Genomic DNA, 17,006 nt, shown 5'->3' on the forward strand with positions numbered 1-17,006 from the left:
AAACTTTCTTTTAAACTAGTGGTGGGCTGGTTTTTTTTAAAGAAGTGAGGGAAGGGGCAGGGGTGGTTTTTGTGAGAAGCTACCAGAAGGTTCCCCTGTATCTCATAGAGCCAATGCTAATCAGCTCCAAGATGGATCTGGTGAGAGAGGAGTGAGAATATAAGCAGCAAACAGCTGTGCAGACACCAAGGTCAGTGCAGAAGGAGGGACAGGAGGTGCTCCAGGTGCCAGAGCTGACATTCCCCTGCAGGCCATGGTGAAGACCACGGTGAGGCTGTTGTGCCCCTGCAGCCCATGGAGGTCAAGGGTGGAGCAGAGATCCATTTGTAGCCTGTGGTGGAACCCCCACCAGAGCAGGGGGATTCATGAAGGAGTCTTTGACTCTGTGGGAAACCCATGCTGGAGCAGGCTCTTGGCGAACCTTTGAACCCATGGAGAGAGAACCCCCACTTCATCAGGCTCCTGTCAGGGCTTGTGACACTGTGGGCAACCTATGTTGGAACCTTCTTCCTGAAGAACTGTACCCCATGGAAGAGACCTATGCTGGAACAGTTCCTGAAGAGCTGCAGCGTGTGGGGAGAATTGATGTTGGAGTAGTTCATGGGGGACTGTCTCCCGTGGGAGGGAGCCCACAATGGAGTGGGGCAATAGTGTGAGGAGCCCTCCCCCTGAAGAGGAAGGAGTGAGAGAGACAATATGTGACCTTATCTTATCCCATGAGACTTCCATTCTATTTTCTTTCTCCTGTCCATCTGGGAAGGAAGTGATAGAGCAGCTTTGATGGGCACCTGGCATCCAGCCAGTGTCAACTCACCACAGGCACTTTAATGTCTCCTTACTTTAGGACTGAACAGGTTCTTTTCATTTACAGTCTTTGAAGTCTTGTCCTCTGAAGATTCTTTCTCCTTCTGGGAGTAGAGTACTGATTAAAACGTTAAGCCTCAGGAAAAACAAGCAATAAACTTCGTTGTTACCGTAGTTGACGCACTCTCAGTAGCGGATGGATACACAGTAGATGTGGTTTGGGGAGAGTGGGGGGGGGGGGAAAGGGAAGGGGGTGCAGTGTGTTGTGATATATTATGATATGTTGATATTATGATACAGGTGGCTTCAAGGTTTTATTTTTACCACATTTAAAAAAAAAAACCAACGAAAGACAAGCACTAAAATAGAACACCCCAGCACAGGGTGATAATATTGATATCACTCAGAGGAAGGTGGTGTGGGTATGTCTGCCACTGCTGGTCTCAATTCCTGCATCGAGGATTCTGTGCTGTGCAGCATGATAGGATTATATTGGATAATGATAATACATCTGCCTTAGTGATGTGATGGGTATGCAGTAATATAAGCTTTGTCCCTGAAGTGTAGGATTTGTTAGGTCAGGTATAGTTCCTTACTGAGATTTTTGCGCTAATATATGACTTGGGAGTCAATAACCCTCAGGACTGAACTTCTCTGCAGTTTGCTGTGTTGTATGAGGGATGTGCTTGCTGTTCTGAGCCCTTTTCTAGATAATGGTTTGCTTCAAAAATTATGTTTTTCTGTCCAGTTTACTTGGTTTTGTTTGTTCCGTTTTAGTTGTTCCCATTTACCAATGTGTATATTTTCAGAAATACACAGGAAGTGTTTAGCCAGTGATTTCAGATTCTTGCTGTCCCTGTCTTTGAGCTTTTGTGAATGAACTGTGACTGAGGGACTGTATTAAATGAGTAGATGTAAAATATGATTGAAGCACAAGGCTTGTATTGAGTCAGAAATAGAATAAAGTTTTCCTATCAGTCTCCTATCACATAGAAATGTACTGTTGCTGATATAAATGTGATAAATTGCCTATGAATAATAAAAAAGTTTCACCTCTTAATGATTCACCATATAAAAACTGATTTCTATAGAACACGTTTGATGACTCTTACGTGCTTTTATTGCTGCTTTTTAGATATAGTTCATCCTTAAATGTTCCTTAAAGTGGTATTTTTTTCTGCTTTTGTAATTAAGTGTGCTCATACAGTTGTTCGGAAAGGCATCTCCCAAGATTATTAAATATCTCTTCAGACTAAATGTGCATTAATATACCATTGATTAACAACTTTGAATTGATGTGAATGTACTTATGCTTATTCTGTATGATTTTGTGTGTATGTTTTTATAGCCACAATTTATGCCCACATGTTCAATAGGTTGCTGGTCAAAAGGTACTGGGCTAGCAAGCTCCTGCAGTAAGCTCCTGCCAGCAGCAGACGTGAAGAAAGGAACTGATTGTTCTGTGGTTAATTCTTGTCTTTCACAGTGTGTTTCAAGCCTGTCAGTGATGCCATGAAGATTTTTTGCCTTTTCTTGTATACCCCTGTTATACCTTTTTACAACTTCTGTATTCTTTGTGCTTTTTGCCTACATTCTTGGACTTGTTTGTTCAGCTAGGAGACTGAACATTTTAGAAGCTTTGTAGTTAGGGATCAGTGTGCAACAGACCCCGAAGTCCTCTCCAGAACACATTCTGTAAACTAAGATAGAACCATCCAGGAGAAGGCTCCTTGGGGAGGGGGGGCTCATTCAAGCCTCTCTTTGGGGAATCTTTGATAGATATACTAATTAGTAAGACATATATGGTTATACCAGATCTTTTGGGGGGTGCATTTTGCGAGGTGCATTTCGGTGCATTTGACCTGGATGTGTGCACCTAAGGATCCTTAAAATAAACACCAAGGTAAAATCCCTTTTCCCCTTCTAACTGTGTTTGACTCTTGATTTTAAGATCAGGAAAAGGCATCATCAGAACAAAATGCTGTGTGCACTTTGGTATCTCGAGCCCTGTCAGCCCTTTATAATTACCAGTCACTGGCAGACACTTCTTCCTGCTCCAATTCCTCTGATGCTGGCTCTTCCTAGGGCAGGGAGCTGAAATGGAGGGGTTTTGTAGCACTACTACATTTTAAGCTAAAGTGGAAGGTGTACTTGGTAGTTAGGATGTTCCTCAACATGCTCACTTGCTGTAGTTTGAAGATTTATGTCTTCCCTGGATGAGAAAAGTTTTGCTGTTCATGGGGTTGTTGTGGGATGAGTTTAATTCCAAGCCTGTTAAGATAAAATGAGAATACTTTTTAATTAGATTCCAAATGGCCAACTTAGTTAAAATGCTTATAAAATGTAAAAATCAATAAATAGTTTTGGTCCAGTCAGGATGAGGTTATTTTGAAAGTTCCCTCTCTCATCTCCAGGAGTCCACTTTTCCCTTGTCAGCAAGGGACAGTTAGGGGTTTCAACCAATTTTCCTCTTCAGTCTGCCCAAATATCATAGATACGTTCAGTCTTTTCACTTCAACTTCTTTCTTTATGTTGGTTTCTATCCTGGAAATAGTCTGGCTATTTAATTAGAATAAACATTGCTTCAGTCTCTTACAAATGTGTGTATTGTCTATTAGAACAGTGCATCCTCTCCATTTTTCTTGCCAGTAAATAGCTTCATGCTGCATCTGTACCAGCACGTTGCAGGTCTTAGGTTGCACTCTGCATTCCATGTTATGTGGTTTCCGAGCAATTTGTGATATAATGGTTCAAAAAGAATAAAATGTAGCTCATTACTGACTGGATATGCCCATAATTAATGGCTGATACCTGATCTTTCTTCAAAGCAGATAGACCTCCAATAGTCACACAGTTTTCTGTTGCACAGGTTCCATTGTCATTAGTTGTGAAAAGCAATTATTTTGGAGGACATGGATTTTAAAAATGAGAGTAAATTCTTATAGTTCAACCCATAATTTCCCATAGTTTGGTTTGCTTTCTTTAATTGATGAAATGCTATTTTCTGTTATTTTGGAGGAAAGGCACTAATTTTTTTTTTTTTAGAGTGGTTTGTGTTATTTTCTTCTTTTTTGTAATTGCAAGTGAGTTGCAGTGATCAAATATACAGATTTGTTGCACTGTAGGATGTGTACAGTTTAGATTTTTACATAGTATAAAAAAAGAGCACATTCTTGCTCTGAAGTAAAATATTTGATTTTGCTCTTAAAGGCTATTTTTTGGTTATGCTTCTACCTTGCCTTCCACCTGCATAAAAAGAACAATACCCATCCACATCTGCTTATTTAATTTAAAAAAAACAACAACAACAACAACAAAAAAAACCTAAGGAACAAAATATGCTGATGACTATCTTTTTTCTTTACACAGAAAGTTCTATATAATTTATGAAAAATAATTCAAAAAATGAAGTAATTAGAGCATTTCTGATTTAAAAGATTTTGATCACATATCCTCAACCTATCAACAAACTTTTTGAAGAGTTTACCATTTTGTTTGATTTTGGTTTTGTTTGGTTTTTTTCTTAAAGGGAAATTTTTTTTTTTCTTAAAGGAAAAATGTAATATTTACAGTCAGTATTGTGGAGAAATAGCAATTACTGCATGGTAAAAAAGAAATTAATTTACAACCATATGATCTACCTATCTTTCAAACATAGCAGCTTAGAAAATTTAGCTTACAATAAGTGATCTAGGGGTCATTACCCTCCAGTATATTTGGAAATTATATAAATTATCATCATTATATAAGCCCTTAAATGTAATGTACAAAAAGTTAATTTTATCTGCAATTCCAAAATCGATGTATAGATCCTGATGTTTACTCCATTTTATGGTAGCTAAGGTTAGTTTGGTCCCTCTGATTGCTTAATGATTAGTTCACTGACCTACTTGTGTAACTGAATTTGTGCCTCCGGTCAGTAATGTTAAGATTTTCTTTAAAATTAATTTGGACTTCAATTAATAATGCCCTTAGTAAAGAACATTTTTTTTTTTTCTATGAGGGGGAAAACAGGAGTCCAGATGCAGTCTTAGAGCAATTGGTGGTGGGTTTTTCTTTTCTGTGTGTATGTTCAGAGGTACACACAAATGGTCTTTGATAGCCACAGTGAGAAACCCACAACTTCCATGTCTTAATCGAAGGGTTTGGGAGGGGAAAGAAGGCAAACTGGAAATGTGCTAGTACTGTTAATTTTGCAAAGTATAAGGAATGATGAATTACAGGTTAAGAGTTGTGGGGTTTGGTGCTTTATTTTTACAGCTCTGCACAGAATTGTCACTTTTCAGCAGAGTTTTGTTACACAATGACAAAATGGCCCATGTGATTATCTGAACTGCACACCCGGAGTGGCTGCCACATGAAGTCCTAGTATTGAGACTGAATTCAAGCTTACCTTTGAGAAAATCTTGATTAATTGCCATTTATGGGTGATGGTCTTCTAGTCCTTGTGTGTAATTTTGTGTTACCTTAAAAATTGTCTAGTTTTTTTATTAGACTGTGAGGGAAAATACCGTGTGGCACATATTGTAGTTCCCTAATCCTAGTGTAACCATTATCCTAATTTTACCATCTATATCATGTAATCGGGCCCTTCTTCCACATGGCGACAGTCACAAGTGTGACATGTATATATAAGTATTTATTTAATTTAATATTTTAATTAATATTTTTAAAAATGGAAGTAGGAAGTGTGAGAAACCAAATAATTCTCTTGCTGGTATTGCTAATATCGTGGAGAGCTAAGGCTATCCTTTCTTACCTCACATACTGAATTAAATCTGATTCTTGACTCACAACAATAGTTAACTCTGTTAAATGAGAGTAATAAAAGCAAACAAACAGAACCACTAAACTTTGAGACAGAAACTGTTTGTCTTGCATTCTGGCATATTAACATGTTCCAGAACATCTCCTGCTTTAATGACCTAACAACTAGAAACAGTGGTCTTTAAATTGTCCAAGTTTTATGATGTGACTTAATACTACTGAGTAATATAGGAAAAAAACAGTGTATGATGTTACTTGATACATATAATGTGTTTTTCAGTCTGTAAAAAAAATAAAAGATGACTTCATGTCTCCTATGTTTAAGAAGATTACTTTTGCATAATATTAGCGTTTAAAATAGACAAAATGTACTTTCACTTTGGAATTTGTTTCTAGCTTTTCTTGTAGTGAAAAATATATTAGAAGAAAATAGAAGGGTTTTATTTAATTGCTTTATTGCTGAGAAATTTATGATTTTTATTTAATCTTATCATGCAACTTTCCCAACTTTTGCCCAAAGCTCTGCTGCTCTAAACGTGGTTGCTGTCTTTTATCCAAAGATCTCCTGATATAATTTACTTCTTCCCCATTTTGATCTGGAGGCCACATGAAATAAAATGTGCAGTTCTATCTTAATTACTTTCTTGATAAACCTGCAAATAAGGTTTCTGTTGCAGGATATCTATGTCTCACCTTTAGTACTGAATCTCAGCTTTTATGTTTTTTGAAGTATGTAAAATGCTGGTAGGGTTTAAAACAAAACATAATTCTACTTAAAGAATTATAGAATTTGTCTATGGAGAAGGGGGAAATGGAACAGTAGTTGAAACTAAGATGTTTTTATGGGTACAAATGCACATTTATTTTAAAAGATCATTATAATCTGGAGTGACAACTTTTTATATTGCTTCTACAGTTGTAGGATCTCAATAGCTAAGGGCACATGGACATGTTTTATTCATTCTACTGTAGCATGTAAAGAGTCACATTAAGAATTCGGAGATAACTTCTAATTTAGAAAGCATCTGTGGATTTAACTACTTCCATGAATCCTAAAGACCTGACATTGTCAATATGTAATACAATTGATGTTATTTGTTATTTCATTTACTAGAAATTGATATTTCTATATATGGATGGGAAAATAAAAGTAGGATTACCTGCAAGATTGAACAAATCATATGAAAAATGCTTTTTGATTTGGTTTTCTGTTTATTTCTTCCTGCTGTTGGAAACCCCTTTTTTTGGTCAAAATTAGAATATACCAATGTATTTTTATGATATTTAATCACTAGCTGTAGCTGATATATAAGAATGAGCATTGGCACTGTGATCAGATTTACGTTTTTCTCAGATCTGATACGCTTGATAAGTCCAGTGGAATAAGGGATAAACTGGAGATACCATTATCTCAGTTTCAATGTATTAAAAAGTCAGCAGAATTATATCTAATGCATGTCTTTAGTATCTGGTACTATTTAATTTGCCAGTTATAAGTGAATGTGTCCATAGTGTAGTAATTTGTGTCTACTGCTGGAGTATTAGAATGTATTAGAGCTTATTTTTCATTCCATTAGGTTTTTGTTTGTGTATGTTCTGAATTTTTTTTCTATGGTCCCAAGGCAGAATTTGATAGCTTATTCTGTGACAGTGTCTCTATAAAGACATAAATTCTGCTTGTCCTGCATCTGTGATTCTTAATTCATCTGGAGAGGGGAGGGGGGAGAGACATAGAACTTATTGTGGGTATATTTCTTATTTATAGCATGAAAATATTCTTATTAGCTTTTGCAATTCAAAGTTTATTCTATATTAAATTAATATATTTATGTTGTTTTGACTTCTTAACAGGCAATAACTTCAAACTAAAGCTTCATGCTTTCATTGAGAACATAGATTCTACTGCCAGGAAATAACAGTAAGTGCTTACGTGTTATAATTTCTTTTTAATGAAGAAGTTTTCTTTTTAAGTCTTTGATGTTTACTTTAAATATGTTCTGGGAAGCCATTGTGACCACCCACTATATAGCCAGTGCTGAAATATGCAAGTAGGTTCTCTCAGTGGATCAGATGGCTCTTGCTCAGAATATTTTTATTTATCTTTCACATGAAGAAAAACCAAATTGGAATAAAGGCCTCTGTTTCAGCTGGCTGTAGTTCCCAGTGTTTTCATTGAGTGGGCATAATTGTGTTTATGAAACAATTTTTTGGAATTATTAAAATTATTAGAAACTGAAGTGGAAGAGTTACTATACCGTTACAGAGAGTTTTGTTATATTTTAATGGATAACAGGAGACCAGAAAAGCAGAAAATTAATATGTTAGATGGAGAATGAGTCAGCGTTCTAAAAGACTGAACCAAGGTACAAAAGTAGTTCACGATAGGCTATTTATAAGTTATTGCTTTGGGTTCTTGCAGCCAGGGTTAAAAATAAGTGGCTGTATGCCATCAACAATAATTTAAAAAAAGACTTCATTGTCTTTCATAAAGACACTGCTCTTCTTAACAGCTTTTAACAGTCTCCGTGCAAAACAATGCAATGTGAAATTACTATCCACGTTAAGGCTTTATGTCCTTTGTAAATGAATTTTGGGCACACACCTGTTGTAAGATTGAATATAAAAATAAATTTATATCAGTTGCTGTGTTTATTACCAAGGGATTGATTTAGGAAGGTTATATCTTTTATTAGCTTCCAGTTTGCCTTCAGTTTTCATTAGAGATTGAATAAGGATTGTTGGAGGGAGACAGGCAGTCTTGCACTCAGCGGCAGAGTGTGATGCTACTAGAGGGCTTTTATGACCTCAGGACATCATAGCTTGGGGCAATGTCTGATCAAGATCAGAAGAGTAAGCCCTGTAGTATTTGGAGGGGTCTGTAACAATCAGTGTCACTACAAAGCTGCATTAAGAGAGTTTTGGTTGGTTGTTTTTGAACATAGTATTAAGTCCCTACCTCTTTTTCCTAAATTCATCTCTGCCTGTGAGTTATCAAAAACAATTATACTAATCTTCCACCTCTACAAGCTGTGGTACAATGAGCTGAGATCTAATTAAATCTTTTAAGACATGTACTGAGTATTCTTAAATCATCTTATCTCCAGTGATTTTGGTGTATATACAAGTTGACACAGATTTTGAATCATTTTTTCATTATTCTTTTAAGTAAAGGCAGAGAGTTGGTGATCTTGAAGGGAGAATCAATCAGCTTTAATTTGCAATATGCAGCTCTTAGGCTGGGTAGGATGATGCAGTTTTAGGAAACGCTTTATAACCTTTCCTTGGTCAATTTCTTTTTATAGGGCTTGTTTTTCAAAGCTTTTTATTTACTGCTAGTGGTCTGTTACACTTGAAAGCAGCAGAGTACTTTTGAAGGATTCTGTATAAATATTTACATAAATGCAAACTGCATCTCTCCTGATCATCACAAAGTTGTTTAAACTTCTTCCTGATGACAGTCTGGTCTCTGTGGGGAAAAATGGATGCTCTGCATCAAATGATGCTATTTTTTGAAATATGCTGAGGGTGCTCAGGTTTGGGGTTTTTGGTTTTATGTTTTTTGGTGTTTGTTGTTTTTTTTTTTTTTTTTTTAGTTTCTGCAGTTGAAATGAGACTGTGGCTGGAGGAATAGCTGAGTGTCTTCCAAAGAAAATTTGGGATTTGATTTTTTAGAGAAGTTAGTAGGAAGAATTGGGCTTTCATTTTGAAGCTTTGTGGTAAACTGTTTTGTTTTGTTGTTTGGGTTTTCTTACTTGATATCTACTTTTATTTTCAACTGGTCAATCTGTTTGTCCCCACATGCTGTGATAATATTGAGCCAACGCATATCATTTGCTTCTCAACTAAGCAGTGAAGAAATGTCGAAGGTTGTGTCAGCTAGAAGTAGAGATGATATTTTGTTCCATTAGAGGGGCAAATGAATTTTAAAGGTTCACAGTAGTTGCTTAAGAGACAGTATTTAATCTTGCAAAGAAAGATCTATTTTCTGCTTAATCACTTGCCTTCTATTAATTGGATAAAAAGGGAGGATTCCGTTGCTATTCTGAATATAGTACTGAAATGTTTGTTTTACTACTAGTAAAGAATTAATTGAAAAAAATCCTGTGATGCATTAATATTTTTGGTGGCTTTTCAGAAATATATGCTAGTATTCAACACATAGTCCAAAATAATAAATAGTGAATAAATAGTGAAGCTATTCTGTCCACTTCTTTCACCAATTCTGATTATATCTAGAGGCCCATGTGTACTTTATCCTGAAAGCTCAGCTATTCTAATACATGTTGTTTAAAAAGCCCTTTTGAGAATTGCTCCACTGGTTAGGGGTAACTTTTTTTAATCTTTCCTCTGTTCAGCTGTATTTCTTGCCTTTGTAGAAATACCCTATGGCTTGAAGGAGATAAAGAACAGCAGGGAGCCCGTTATCTGGACCTCTCTATAGATGACTGTTCTTGTGCACACTCATTGTTTCACTGGAGAAGGCTTATTACAAGATGGAATATTGCATTTTCAGTATATTACACAAGGCTGTAAATAGGGTTAGTAGCCCTATATTTAAAAATGAAGGGAAAGCAATAAACTATATTGTAACCAAAGTCTCTAAAAATCAATGGGTTTAGATGCCTTCTTGGAAGTTTGATCAGTAAAAGACCAAAAAAAAAAAAAAAAAAAGAGATTTAATTAGAAGAATAATGTATTCCCTGGAAAGGAAAACATTAAAGTTCAGAATTTGGATAAAAACATAATTGAAAAGGGTACAATTTATCATTACTACAATATGTTAGTAAAATTATTTAAATAAGCTTTTTTATTTCATCTTGCATCTTCTGTTTTGAAGTTATGTCCATTATGATAATTCTAATAGCATGTATTGCTTCTTTTTGCTTCTTTTTGCTTCTTTTTGCTTCTTTTTGCTTCTTTTTGCTTCTTTTTGCTTCTTTTTGCTTCTTTTTGCTTCTTTTTGCTTCTTTTTGCTTCTTTTTGCTTCTTTTTGCTTCTTTTTGCTTCTTTTTGCTTCTTTTTGCTTCTTTTTTTCCTCCTCTTCCCCCTTCTTAGTATCTATCCACTTGTCAGTTCTGTTCGTGAAGGTTTGGTTTTTTTCTTTGGTTTGCTCATCCTGAGTCAGAGGGTGGGGAAATAACTTCTGTGGGATTTTTTTGCTTTGGTTTTTTTTAAAGTACTGATTTGGTTACCAATAAGAAATTACAAAGATTATTTCAAGCATGAAGAGCTGTTAATACGAAAGCCATGGTGTTGACATGAATGTGCTTCTTTACATCTGTAAAACATTAGGAAACTAAATAATCCATTAGATGTTTTCAGATTGCTTTTTTCCTCTGTCTTCCAGAGTAACCCATGTATTGTGCTTGTAGAGTTCAAAAGCCTGTTGACACAGGTAGACCCAGAGTGCAGAAACCTGAGTCCTTAATTAGAATGCTGCTATATTTAAATAAAAACTTCCTAAATTACAGTAAATTAAGTAATCTTTGAGACCAATTTTTGTTTTACTTTCAGATATAAAGTAATTGGTGTACTTTAATTCATATAGATGAGACTTTTGTAAAGCAGTAACTGACAAAGAGTCTTATGCTACTCAACCAGATGAGCTTTGAGATAAGTGTACGATGCTTGTGGACTTGGTGAGTTTAGCCTTTTTTGCATAAAGAAGCATTGTTAGCACATAATCAAAATGATGACTGTCTGGGAAACATGTTTGCAAGGGTTGCTTTCACAAATGAGTCATAAGTAAAAGCTCTTCAGCTAGCACAGAACACATTAAGCTGGAAGAACAAACAAAAAGCTTGTTGGTAGATCAAAGAAAATGCAAGCATAAAAGATACTCTTAGAAGATCAGTTGGTCTAAATATAAGAATTGTAGTAATATCTTTCTGTCTTATTCTCCTCTGGTTTATCACTTTCATGTATAACTTGATTATTTTAGCTGCTGGCATTGTTTCCTTCAAAAAGCTGCTCATTTGCTGCAACTTTAATGGGATAGAGTAAAGCGTTAACAGTCTTAGGAGAATTGAGTTCATGTTCTAATGGGAATAAAATTTTTAGCCAATTCTCTTGTACTTTGTTCAGCTAACTCTAGAAAAGTAAATCAAACATTGAGGACTGCATCTGGCATGTATAAAACACACTTGTGTCTACCTATCTATCTATTGAGAGATAAATATGGCATATGATAGCTGTTGAAAGTGAGATAATATCTTCCTGTCTACTGACAGTGTATTTTCACAGATCATTCACAACATGAATTCTTGTATGATTGCTAAGTTAAAATATTTCAGGTGTAGGTGCTCCTAGATTACATAGTGATCATCTATGGCCTGAAGACTCAATCAGATTTGTTTACCATTTTTTCTCTTTGACTTTTTTTTTTTTCTTTGCTTTAGAACTGAACTTCTTTCAAGTAGGCAGGGAGTGAATGAGATGAATTGACCTGGTGGCTTGTTCTTCTTTTTCACTTTTCATTTGACTGGAAGTAGGTCCACTCCACAAGCAAAATAGTCCACCATGTAAGCACTTCTGTATCTTTTGATATTCTACTGATAGACGTGTTTATAGTGATGTGATTGTTTTCTGAATGTGACTTGGGCTGGGTTCCAGCCCCTTAGTTAGGGACAAATGCCCTGTGTAGGAAGACTATTTACCCTGTAAGTAAACAAATAAGCTTTGGTTATTGGAGCTGCCCTTCTGGTCACATAAGAGATGAAAATTCAGGCTTGGAGTTTAAATGTGCCTCTGAGGGTCTCTGTGTCTGGGTCTTGGCTAAAGCTGAGCAGTCAGTCACTCTGCTAACTAATTAAGGAAAATGTTATGTTCTGTCACAGGGAAATCTGTGTCAAATAGACCTAAGTGAAATATAATAATTCGGCTTTTTATCTTCAAGTAAGATGGAATTAAGCTACTAAAGAGCTTATATATAGCAATAAAAGAAATCTTGATCAGTGACTTAGGATTGTATTAGAGATATAGCAGGAAGAAAATGAGCTGGTCACTAAATAAGGTATGTAAATAACAATGAAGTCATATTTTGAATGTTCTTACTCATAACTTTATACATAAAAGCAATTTGCTAGTACAAATGAACTCATTCTGGTTTTGCGTAAAATGTCTTCCCCTTTTCACAGAAAGGAAGACTACAATATCTAAATCATTGGAAATTTTCAGAAGACATTTTTTGGGAAGGGCTATGTGTTGTACCATCGAAGTCACTGCTGGCTGCAAAATTGAATGGGACACAAATGTGTTGCATTCATAATATTAGCTATTAAGTTTGAAATTAATATCAGTTTCTGCTTCCATTACCATGTGGTGATTAGCATAAAAGAAACTTTGCCCTAAGAGCTGTAAGGTAATTAACACGACATTCAAACCCAAAAAACATTTCCAAATCAGAAAAGGCTCTAAATGAAAATGACTGTTGGGAAAGCATTAAGGCAAGAATGATATATATTTTCTGATATGTACTTCCCAGGCATCTACTTTAGGCCAAATTGCAGGGAGGGGGAGAAGATAATTTGCTGGGCAAGACAGACCTCTGATTCACTGCACATAACTATTACCACAGGAAAAAAAATTAAAAAACATTATTTCAGATTGCTGTAGTAAAAATGCATATAAAATACTGCAAGCCCATTGTTATAGAGTGACAATTTTGGGAATCATGCTACAGTGTGTTAGTTGTTATTTCTAATCCTCAGACATTAGCCAAAATATTGAGTTAGATTATGAGACTTTGATCTCTTCAAATCATCTGACAGTGCTTTCCCTAAAGCATCCCAATAGTTGTATGGAAAACAGCCTACAATTTTTCAACCTTTTTCAGAGTGGGGAATATTTTTGTGACCGTAATGGCGAAGTGCACTTTACCTTTTAGCATGCATCAAATGGATGGAGAAATGTATGAAGTCAGGGGATCAGAAAAGATAGTTGGCCTGATGTTGTGTAGTACAAAGCATGAGATGCAAAGTACAAAGCAGCGTCATTGCCTGCACTTGGTCTGCACCAAGGTCCTTAACTTCACTAGGAAGCACAAGCAGTCACCAGCTACTGATTGATTGATTGCTTGGTTTGAAAAACTAGCCCAATAGCTAGACTTTTTAGAAACTATTTGTAACTATCTCCGGTGTTAGTAACAGGAGGCACTGCTTATGAAGCCTTCAGGTGTGGGGGGCTTCTGGTTCACAGTATGTAGTTTTAAAGGTACCCTCAGCAAATATCCCACATGCAGTTCCAATGATTAGCATGAAATATAGCATTTTTCGAAATAAATCAGTATAATGCTGCATCAGCATTTCAAAGTGTCCTCATGATTACTAATGCCACAGAGGGGAGAATAAAGTTTGGAGAAGGTAATTAGAATGACCTTGCATTACCGAGCTGGTGAATGGCATTGGATTTTGTCCACAAGTAATGGAGTTTTTCATAAGATGCTGCTTATCAACAGCTTGTGCATGCAGATATCAATAAAAGTTAATGTGGATACCTACACATGAATGTAAAATGCAAACCAAGTACACCTTACATTTTCCAAAAGCATTACAATTTTACCTGAGCTAATTTAAGAATTTTTTTCTTATTAACTTAGTTTTTCGCAAACTAAAAATCATTTCTAGAACATTCCTTAATTACCGACCTGTTTTTATATTGACAGTGGTTTGCATCAGGCAGTGTGCCTTCTCTAACAGTTAATGCCATGTTTGGGGCTACACTGCAGCAGTATGTGTTTAGTTTAATACTGGTTTATAATTTACCTGAAAATTTTTCAGAGGCTACACTAGATACTAGATTGTCTTTAAAATACTTTTCTTTATTAGTACACATAACCTCCAAATGCTTGTTTATTTCTTTGCAATTTGGTTTTAGAGCAAAGAGTTTTGTCTTAAGACAAATATTGGAAAAGTAGAAGAGAGAATGCTGACAGTCTTCTAAAACAGATGCAGAGGAACAGCAGTTTTCACTGAGCATCAAATTGTGTTTTCTTTTTCTAGTATTTCTGCCACTGACCCTTACTGTAATTATGGCAAACAAGGCTGAACTCACTGTAAGATGGTCTACTTAGAATAAGCTGACTTGTCTTTTAGCAGCCTTGGAACACACATCTTTAACTTTTGCTGCTACATAATTACTGCATCAACTGTGGAAGTGAGAGATCAGCAATGCAATGCCTATTATATGTTTTTATGGTACAGTTTATATTCACAAGGTTTCCATATTTTGTATGTTAACTAATAAGCTCTTTCTGAGGCGATAGAGATCCATGTATACCAAATAACTTAAAAATATTATACCAGTGGAAAAACTAACAAACTCCCAAAGCAAAACAACAGGAGTTATCAAAAACATAAAGCTATCTCAGCTTCAGGGAGGGAAAATCTAATTGTCAAGTAGAGGGGAAAAGGTCTCAGGAGACAAATATGTTGCTAAAGGTAGGATTTTCACCCCAGTATATGGAATTCTATGGTGTATTAATGTGAAAAGCTGATAACTGAGTCACTGTTAACTGTTTCCCTGCTTATCAAATCATTAAACTTGAAAGGATCCTTTACAAAGGATTTCTTTGCTGTCTGATGATGACAATCTGCATTACACTGATGTAATGTCCAAGTTTAACCAAGCTCCACTGATGCAATTAAAAACCAAAAATATACTTTAAATCCTTTGCATAACAAGCTAAGCTAAAGAAGAAGCCTACTGAAATATGAAGTCCCTGTCGCAGAGTGATTTTATCCTGTGCTCATATAGTTTGCAGGGAAGGGCAAAGATTTAAAAACTAGATTTTCTTAAGCAAATATTGAGAAAATGTCTCATTTTGACAGTCTTCTGATTTTATGCTGAATGAAATGTTAACTTGAAATTCATCATCCAGTTTAAATGATTTAAAGGCTTACTGGAAAAAAAAAATCCCAAACAAACATACCTGTCATACTGTAGAACTAAAAGAGTCACTTTCAGATAAAGTGAAAAGTAAGATGTGGGTATTTGGTATTTGAGCTCTTACAAGCTCCACTACACATCCACTGGAGTTATCTTTGTTTCATCTATCTTACTGGTCAATGGGTGTGCTGAACAGGAAAAGTTATCAGTTGTACATCTCTAATCTAAAACTTACTTATAAAGGAGGGTGATGTTTACAATACAGAAAATGAAGGCCTTTTTTCAAAGTTGTCAAGAAAATATTGTGAATGTGTCTTTGACACTTTAAGTGGGCATGTCTAGGCTTTCAAGTGATGTATAGAGTATTCTGTTTCTTGGTCCTTATGGTAAACAAGGTGGCATTATGGTTTGGCAGGGCAGTGCCTTTACATAGATCAAGATCATCTCAAGATGATAATAGTAGCATCTGAAGGGGAGCCACTCCGGTTAGCAGCTATCATCTCTTAACAGTGAATTGTCATCATTCTCATATTTATTCTTTAATGTGGTGTAGTCCAGTACTAGTTATAGCACCAGCTTACATGATCAGGGAGGCTCAACCAGCAAAATTGTGCTTAAATGGCTTCAACTGTGGCTGGAACCCCAGCTGAAATGTTCCTGGGTCTGTCTCCCTGCTTCCAGATTTGTTGTACTGTGCACTACAAAACCACTAGATTCAGATTATATAAAGTCTGGTGGATTAATTCTGAGATTTGTGATGAAAGAAATGTCAGCATTTAAATATGCTTGATTTAATTAGTTAGGTTTCTGTAGAAGACATGCACAAAGGGGATAATTCCCCAAAACACTGAATTTATTTTTTCTTCCATGTATATAGACTTCTAGTTTACTCAAAACTGATAAACTACAAAAGTTATTAGTTTCTATTATTTATATGTAGCTTTTCTTTAAAGTCAAGTTGGAAGCAAAATAATGACTGAAACTTGAATTGAGTTTCTTTAAAATAATTTCAAATATCCAGGCTGCCTGGGATTCTAGTACCTGAAGGAAACTATAATAGGATACATGGGTATTATTCAGTGGGAGGCAAGTTGCAAAATCAGATACTGTAACAAAAGAGAGAAATGTTTTAACCTTTTATACTGTAAGGCAAGTATTACAAAGATTATTAGTAGAGATGCAGCATAAATTTCTTCCAGATGTTTTGTACTTCAAATATTTTTTAAAAATTATATTTTGTTCTAGATTGAATCTGTTTGAATTAGAGCCTTCCCTCTAAAATCAGGAAAACACTTTTCTTGATATTTGAGTTTGAAAAGTCATCTGTATTCTGTGCTTGTGCACTCCCATGTTCATGTTTATTACACAAGATTAAATAAGTGCATCCTTTCATAATATTGTTTGACACATTCAAGGATTTTCAACAATCATTTCACTCCACTATACTTTGAAGCATGTCTTGAAATGTAGTGTATTCAAACAGGCATGAGAAGAAATGTTTTCCAGAACAATTCAAAACTACATTTAGATGAGAAAACTAAGTGGTATGA

General features: G+C 35.5%; 1 protein-coding gene across 9 annotated transcripts in view; it reads left to right on the forward strand.

The window, feature by feature from the left end:
* TENM3 (teneurin transmembrane protein 3) overlaps positions 1-17,006 on the forward strand; it is a 1,315,365-nt gene that overhangs the window by 321,050 nt on the left and 977,309 nt on the right. For all 9 annotated transcript variants that reach the window (XM_039550639.1, XM_039550640.1, XM_039550642.1 and 6 more), the window contains one exon: positions 7,423-7,489. The gene's annotated coding sequence lies outside the window, so the exon portion shown is untranslated. The remainder of the gene's footprint in view (positions 1-7,422; positions 7,490-17,006) is intronic.

The sequence above is a fragment of the Corvus cornix genome, chromosome 4 (genome assembly GCF_000738735.6).
Source record: "Corvus cornix cornix isolate S_Up_H32 chromosome 4, ASM73873v5, whole genome shotgun sequence".
NCBI classification, from domain to species: domain Eukaryota; kingdom Metazoa; phylum Chordata; class Aves; order Passeriformes; family Corvidae; genus Corvus; species Corvus cornix.